General features: G+C 38.2%; 1 pseudogene; it reads left to right on the forward strand.

The window, feature by feature from the left end:
• Positions 1-688: 688 nt before the first annotated feature.
• LOC121453781 lies at positions 689-1,177 on the forward strand (annotated as a pseudogene).
• The last annotated feature ends 6,429 nt before the right edge of the window (positions 1,178-7,606 follow it).

Below are 7,606 nucleotides of genomic sequence, written 5' to 3' on the forward strand. Positions count from 1 at the left end.
AAACAAAAAGTAACTCAAGTTTAGATACACATGGGCACAAGAAATAATAGGGACTTGCAGATATATGTGTGCAGTGTCTGCAGAATCTGCAATAGAATCTGTGTGTTTCCAGAACCTTGACAATTTGGAAGATAAGAGAAAGTAGAAAGGATACAGGGTCCTTAGTGTGGAAAGAGATGTATAGTGGCCTGGAGGGGATTGCAGAAGACAACACATCAGGTATCGGGCAATATGATCTCTTTAGGGAGGAATGAAGCAGAACTGGTAAGGGGATGGTAGAGAAGAAAATCCATTTGTCAATCGGGTCATACTGCTATCCTTTGGGTTAACCAGAAATATCATCTTAAGGCTCTGCAAAACTGGTCAGGAATAGAAATGGCTCCTTGTGGGACAGGCCTTCCCCTACACACATCTGTTTTCCTGGCATAATAGAGAGAAACATCAAGGAAAGTGACTATTCCTTGTACATAACAAGTATTAGTCTGAGATGCAATGTACTGATACGAATACAAGAGAATAATAGTAAATACTGAGTTATTGGATGGGTGGTTAAATAAATGGATGAGAGAAGGGAAGCCTAGTTAGGCAAACAGATAAAAGAGACAATTTCCAGTTAATATATGGTTTCAAGGAATATGTCACTCAAAAATACTTCTCATCAAGATGTGTATGCTCGGGGTCTGCAGGGATGGCGGCCAGGCAGGGTGGGTGGCTGCGACCCGCTCTCGGGCTGCGCTTGCTGCTGGCAACTGCGTTTCAAGCGGTGTCCGCTCTTGGGGCTGAGTTGTCGTCAGAGGCATGCAGAGAGTTGGGTTTCTCCAGCAACCTGCTCTGCAGCCCTTGTGATCTTCTTGGACAGTTTAACCTGCTTCAGCTGGACCCCACATGCAGAGGGTGCTGTCAGGAAGAAGCACAATTTGAAACCAAAAAGCTGAATGCCGGAGCTATCCTTCAAGTCTGTGGATGAAAATTGGGGAGGTTCCCTCAAGTCCAAGCTTTTGTCAGAAGTGATAAGCCCAAACTGTTCAGAGGTCTACAGATCAAGTACGTTCATGGTTCAGACCCTGTCCTAAAGCTTTTGGACGACAACGGGAACATTGCTCAAGAACTAAGCATCCTCAAGTGGAACACGGACAGTGTGGAAGAGTTTCTCAGCGAGAAGTTGGAGCACATATAAACCTTGCTTGCTTGTTCTTTTCTTACTCATCAAATGAGCTATCACAGCACCTAGAAAATATTTTAGTTTTGCATGCTTACATTGATCAGTCTTTTTATGTACGCCATTAATCTTCTAATTAGAAGTTGAAGTAGCAACACAGCCCATGATATGTAAGGAGCTGGCAAGCTTAACAAAACCCTTTCTTAGAAATTTCTATTCTTCTGTATTAGTTGATATCACTAATGAAATGCTTTGTAAGAGGCTTCTGGTTAATTATGCAGATACGAGCTTGTACTAATTGGTCCAGTTTTGTAACAACAGAATCTTAAATAAGGGAGTTAATAAAGGAGATGCCTCCTCTGCTGTCCCTTCTGAAGGTGGCTGACAGAGAACTACAAAGCACGTGAGATGTGCTGAGCCTCAGCAGCGCGGCTGCTCCACAGAGCACTCAGATCTTTTGTACTGCCCGGCTTTCCTTTTAGTAGAAGTGTTTGTGCCATATAAAATTTTTGTAGCCTAACTGTTGTGGAAGAGATTGAAGATCTACAGTAAGAATGTAATACTCACAAAGGTTTGCATTAATGAGGATTACACAGAAAACCTTTGTTAAGGATTTGTGTAGATCTGATAATTGGCAAATTTTTATGTTTTTAAATATTCTTACAAAAGAATTCCATATAAGAATTGACCAAAATATAAATAAAAACTTTCAAAAATGGTTGAATTTGAAAAAAAATGATGTGTATGCTCCCACCTGTACTTAAAATACCAGGGAGGATGTGGAATAGGGATTATGAATCTTATAAATATCACAAAATCAAGAAAGGGAACTCAGTATGCAGATAGCACACATACTGCACGTATGCGCTCAATATCTATTGCTCATACCCTGAATCAGGGGGTGGGGGACGCTGTGAGAACTGCTGGACATAATAGTATATCTACAATATCTCTATTATCCCAGAATGATCTGGAAACGGAAGATTCTGAACTTAGAAAGATCCTGTTCCAGTGGTTCATGCTCTTTTATAAAATGAGCTGAATTTTCTCTCAAAAGTATTCTATGACCCTTTGAGGCAGCATAAAAAGTCTTATATGAGAATATTGTGCTGTTTTGTGCTCAAAATGTCACATATGAAAGAGTAAGATATGAAATTCTCCACAACCATCTGGCCCTGGAATGTGCAGTGATCTCACATTGCATTGATCCAACTATATTAACATGAATTATTCACTTATCTCTTTCCCAAGTATTCTTCAGGCAGGCCCTTTGTTGTTCTCTTGTGGTTATGGATACGTGGATACATAGTTCAGCCTGGAGGTGAATAACACGGCAAAAAGTCATGAATGTAAATCATGAAGAAATCTCCATTTTTATGGTATATGAGTAAAGTGTAAATGAACTTTGCTTTCTAGGATGGTATCTTTGGTATCTCTGTGATGTATCTAAAGGAAGAAAATAAGTGTCCTACAGTCTAGATTTTTTAATTTTGAATAATGATAGAACAACCAAATGCCCACTTTCATGGCCAGACAAGGAGGGTGCTCCTTATCAAGGACAGTTCATGGGCACTGCAAAACATGCTCTTGCTTATGCATAAACTGCAAATCTACCAACCCTTGTGGAGTCACTGTGTAGGTCACCACAGATCTTCGGGGCACTAGAACTATAATAACAAGTTTTTATTCTCTGTTGAGAAAGAAGGAGGCCTTTCACTTGTTTCTGTCTGCTTAGCCCTAAATTAATCACAGAGAAACTGTATTAATTAAAGCACTGCTTGCCCCATTAAATCTAGCTTCTTAGTGGCTAGCCCTAATATATTAATTTAACCCATCTCTTTAATATGTACAGCACCATGAGGTTGTGGCCTACCAGCAAAGTTTCAGGGCATCTGTCTCTGCAGGTGGCTCCATGACTTCTCTCTGATTCTGCCTCCTTTCTCACAGCATTTAGCTTAGTTTTCCCTGCCCAATTCTGTTCCCCTATAGCTCTGCTATAGGCCCAAAGCAGTTTCTTTATTCATTAATGGTAATTAATGGTAATCAGAGAATACAAAGGAAATCCCACATCACCTCCCTTTTTCTGTTGAAATAAAAAAGGAACTCTTCTACTTTAACATAGTAAAGTTACATACAACATAACAGATATCAAGCAAGAATTACAGTTATAACATTTATATGTACTTCATCTTTTATCATGACTAAGGAAAATTATAACTATAAATTCTTCAAGTCAATCAAGACTCCAGAAGGAGCCAATATTACCTAAATTAACAGGAAGTGCGCTGTAAGCAACTTCTTTTTTTTTTTTTTTGGATTTTCGAGACAGGGTTTCTCTGTAGCTATTGGTTCCTGTCCTGGAAATAGCTCTTGTAGACCAGGATGGCCTCGAACTCACAGAAATCAGCCTGCCTCTGCCTCCCGAGTGCTGGGATTAAAGGCGTGCGCCACCACCGCCCGGCTTGTAAGTAACGTCTAAAAGTAGAATTGACAGAGACATCTCATTGACTGGACAGTCACCCAGAGTTCTTCTGTATCATTGGGGCATCCATCTTCAGTCTACAGCCCCACAGTATCCAGCAGACTTTTCCACGAGGAAGGAAATTTATTGGCAGTTTGTCAGTCATTTTCTTCTTTGCTCTGCAGAATATCCTACAGACAAGTTCATGAAGCAGGAACCCCAAAGGATCATTTCACCTCTAGGCAAGTTCAGCAGTCATTTCACTGTGGGTTCTGCATGTCCAGTTTATCAAGTGGTCCAGGCAAGAGCAGTTCTTGTCTGCCAATATCTAACCAATTCCATAAGGAGCCTCTTCGATGCCCATCTTCCTCTTGAAGTAACTGGTTCTGTGCTTGTAGGAGCAGATGTGTCTCATTGTCATGAAAAGTCCTAATTCTTAAAGATTTTAAATGCCATATTCTGTAGTCTTTGAAAGGTTTGAAGAATGCCTATCCATCTGAAATACATCTCTGTACATCTCGAAAACCTAACTAACACAAGTTTCACTAGTATAGATGACTACCTATTAACCTATATTTCTTAATTATACGTTACATTTTTAAATGAGCTGCACAATCACAATACCTTAATCAAGAGTAGAAATACATATACCCAGTATAACAAAATTTTTCTTAAATTTCTATCAATAAACCAAGTTCCATACCTCTCTATAGCATATTCCCCCCTTAAATGTAAACAAACATTTATAAACAATCATTTAGGGAATTTTGGTGTGGTTCTTCTCCAAACTGCTTCTTGCTTTTTATTGGGTGAAGTAATTTTTGAGGGGTGTTCAAGACAACCTTTCAGGGGTCTTGGTCCATTAAACCTCATTAGCCTAGAATGAATCCACAGGTTCTCATCCTCTGTGGAAACAGAAGAAGAACCTCTTTTCCAAAGCAACATATCTTTAAACTCAAATTCTGAAGTCAAGATAACTTTAAAGTATATATGTTGGCTTAGCTTAACAGTTCCCAGAATCAAATGTCTCTCTGAGGTCAAAAAAAAATCCAAAGAAAACAAAATAGTATACATAATCCAGACTTTTTGTGTATATTTCATCTTTACATGGCTTATTCTTTCTTTACTCCTTTTAATCTATGGACTGTCTGTATTCTGTCTCTTTAAAGACTTTACTCTTTTTATAACTGTCTATATTCTTTTTCTTTCCTCTCAAAAAAAATACTTGGCACAATTCTCAAATTATTATACATTGAGGAAGTTTGAATACAAATCAACTTCTGTGACTTGGTTAAATTGTGGAAGCTTAGGGATGTTTGAAATCATGCTATAAAATAATGAGGTTGTACAGAATGAAATTGAGGACACAGTTATCCTAAAGATATTTGTATTTGTGGAAGGATATATATTATTCTAATTATAACATCAAACTACAAGCAAAATGGTTGATTTGCAGAAACATCTTTATATTTGTTCTAAACTGACTAAGCCAATATTCCTAAGCTTTCATAGCATGGGAAATTGTCTTGTAAGACCACTTTATATAATCATATATATCATTTATATATGTAATTTATATATCATAAATCACATTACACGGATTATATGAATGTTCTTGAAATGCTCACACCCATATTTCTTCTGATTCTTTTTTCTTTTCTCTTTCTAAGCCAATATGATTCCCTCTAGGGATTTAAAACTGAGCCTTGGAGATTCAGTGCTTTGGCCAGACAGAAACCACTGATAGTAAAAGCAGGGTTTGAGCTTTCATACTGCACTGTTTCCTTAACAAAGACATTCAGTTCTATTCCATCCACCAACCTCAGCTGTGTACTATGACCCAATATCAACCTTAGTCATTGGCATTCAAAGCAAACATGACTTTAGTTAATAAGTAATGCAAAAATTAAATTAAAAATAATTTTTAAAAACAAGTTTTGACATTCAGGTCAGAAAAGTTTGATTTAATGATCTTTAGAATCTAGCTAATAATTAGATGGTCTTTTTTGAAATGGAGGTCAGAAAAGTCTGATTTTAATGATCTTTAAAATCTAGTTAATAATTAGATGGTCTTTATTTTGACATGAAGGTCAGAAAAGTTTGATATCAATAGTCTTTTGACCTTTAGTGACACAAAGTCTTATTACCCTGTCACCTTTAGCAAAGTAAGCAGAATTTGTTTTCTAATTCGTATTGACATAAATCCCCAAATAAACAAGAAAGAAACAATTACTGGACATAGGCTTGACTAGAAAGCACAGGATTGTATGTTAAAACCTATGTTGAAAGTTGATAAGTCTTAACTGGGTGAGATGCTAATGGCTTCTATGTCCTGAGTACTAGCTGAGGACAGAGCCTATGAAATAGAGACATATTTCTAAACTTATTGTTTTTCCCACTGAATTATTGTGTCTTACTGTTCAAATCTCAAGCTAGACATCAAAGTTAGAGATAACCGGTACACAAGAAGCATGGCCTTGGTCCTTCCCCAGTGCTGAGCTGGTCTCACAGGTGTTCTGAGCATTGGGTTCACAATAGGGTAGAACATCAGCACTGGTTTCCAACATGCTAACCACACGATCCCTTCCCTAACTGTAGGAAGCACAATACAGAATAATTGTCTTTAGAGGAAAAAATTGGAAGTGTGTGCCAGGCTGTAACATAAAAGACTATTGTTTTAGGCTATCAACCAGAGATGACTGCTTAGACACATGTTTGAGCTTATAGAAAGTCTTTATTAGCCTATTAGTGACTATACTGGGTGTTTGGGATCCCAGGGTAGCCCCAAAACTTTCTCAAGGAGCGCTTTGAAAGCACAAAAGCAATATTCTGGGTTGACATACTTCAGTTAACAAAAGCAGGAAGAAACATAACTACAGAAGCCAAAAAACAAAGTTAATACATATACAGACTTACTCAGAACTGGGCTTTTTGGTGGTTTAGGTCTTTGTTTGCATTTTTGGAGGTGCTACTTTCTATGTGCTGAGTTTTATGACCTGAATGGTATTTCCATTATAAATTCAGCTGTGCTATGATCTGGGACCTATTAGAGTTGCTGCTGGTACCATCATATTTACTATGTCTATCACCATGCAACATCACACACTGTCTGACCATAGTTTGGTGACTACTGCAACCCAGAGAAGAGACTAACCTATTTTCAAAAAAATATTTTAAATTGGATGATGCTCATCCTTTTTGTTCATATTCTCCCATATCTGCTTTTTATTTCAAACAATCCAACTTTGTGTCGTCATTCACGTTGTTTGGTTTTTATAACCCTTACACTCCTATTATTGCTGTCTCTATATGCTTGGGTGTGTGACAGTCAACTGTGGTGGGAAGAGTGGGAGGACCTCCCGCAACACCGAGGAGTGGGAGGACCTTCCGCAACAAACTTTAGTGTGTTACACTTACCAGTGGCAACACCTTTAGAAAAAGCTATCTCTCTTCCAGAAGTTACCAATTACCAATAGCTTCTCAGCTAGGTATGTGGTTTCCTGCCAATTGCCCACACCGTGTTGAGATTTTGACTGGCTTGAACTTGTGCAGGTCTAATTATGTTATTACTTGTAGTTGGGTTTTTTTTTTTCACTCTAACCCCATGTTGCACACCAATATGTTGTTATTGGTGTTGTTGTTGTTTGCTCTTTCCTCTTTATCGTTTTAGGGGGCCCACCACAGTTTCCAAATCATGACACAGAATTATTCTTTCTTATAAATGCCTAGCCTTACCTTGGCTTAATTTTAGACAGTCTTTCTTAACTTAAATCTGCCATTTACCTTTTGTCTCTGGGCTTTTCCCTCTTCTTACTTACGAATAACTTACTTTCACTCTGTGGCTGCCTGGGGAGCTGGGTGGCTTGGTGACCAACCCCTAGCATCCTCATTCTTGTTCTCTCTTGCTCCTCCTTCTCTTCCCATATTTCTCCATCTACTTATTCTCTCTGCCATTCAACTCTTTATTAGACCATCAGGTATTTTAG

The sequence above is a fragment of the Microtus oregoni genome, unplaced genomic scaffold, assembly GCF_018167655.1.
Source record: "Microtus oregoni isolate MIOR12 unplaced genomic scaffold, Mior012 000012F_ref0000307, whole genome shotgun sequence".
NCBI classification, from domain to species: Eukaryota; Metazoa; Chordata; class Mammalia; order Rodentia; family Cricetidae; genus Microtus; species Microtus oregoni.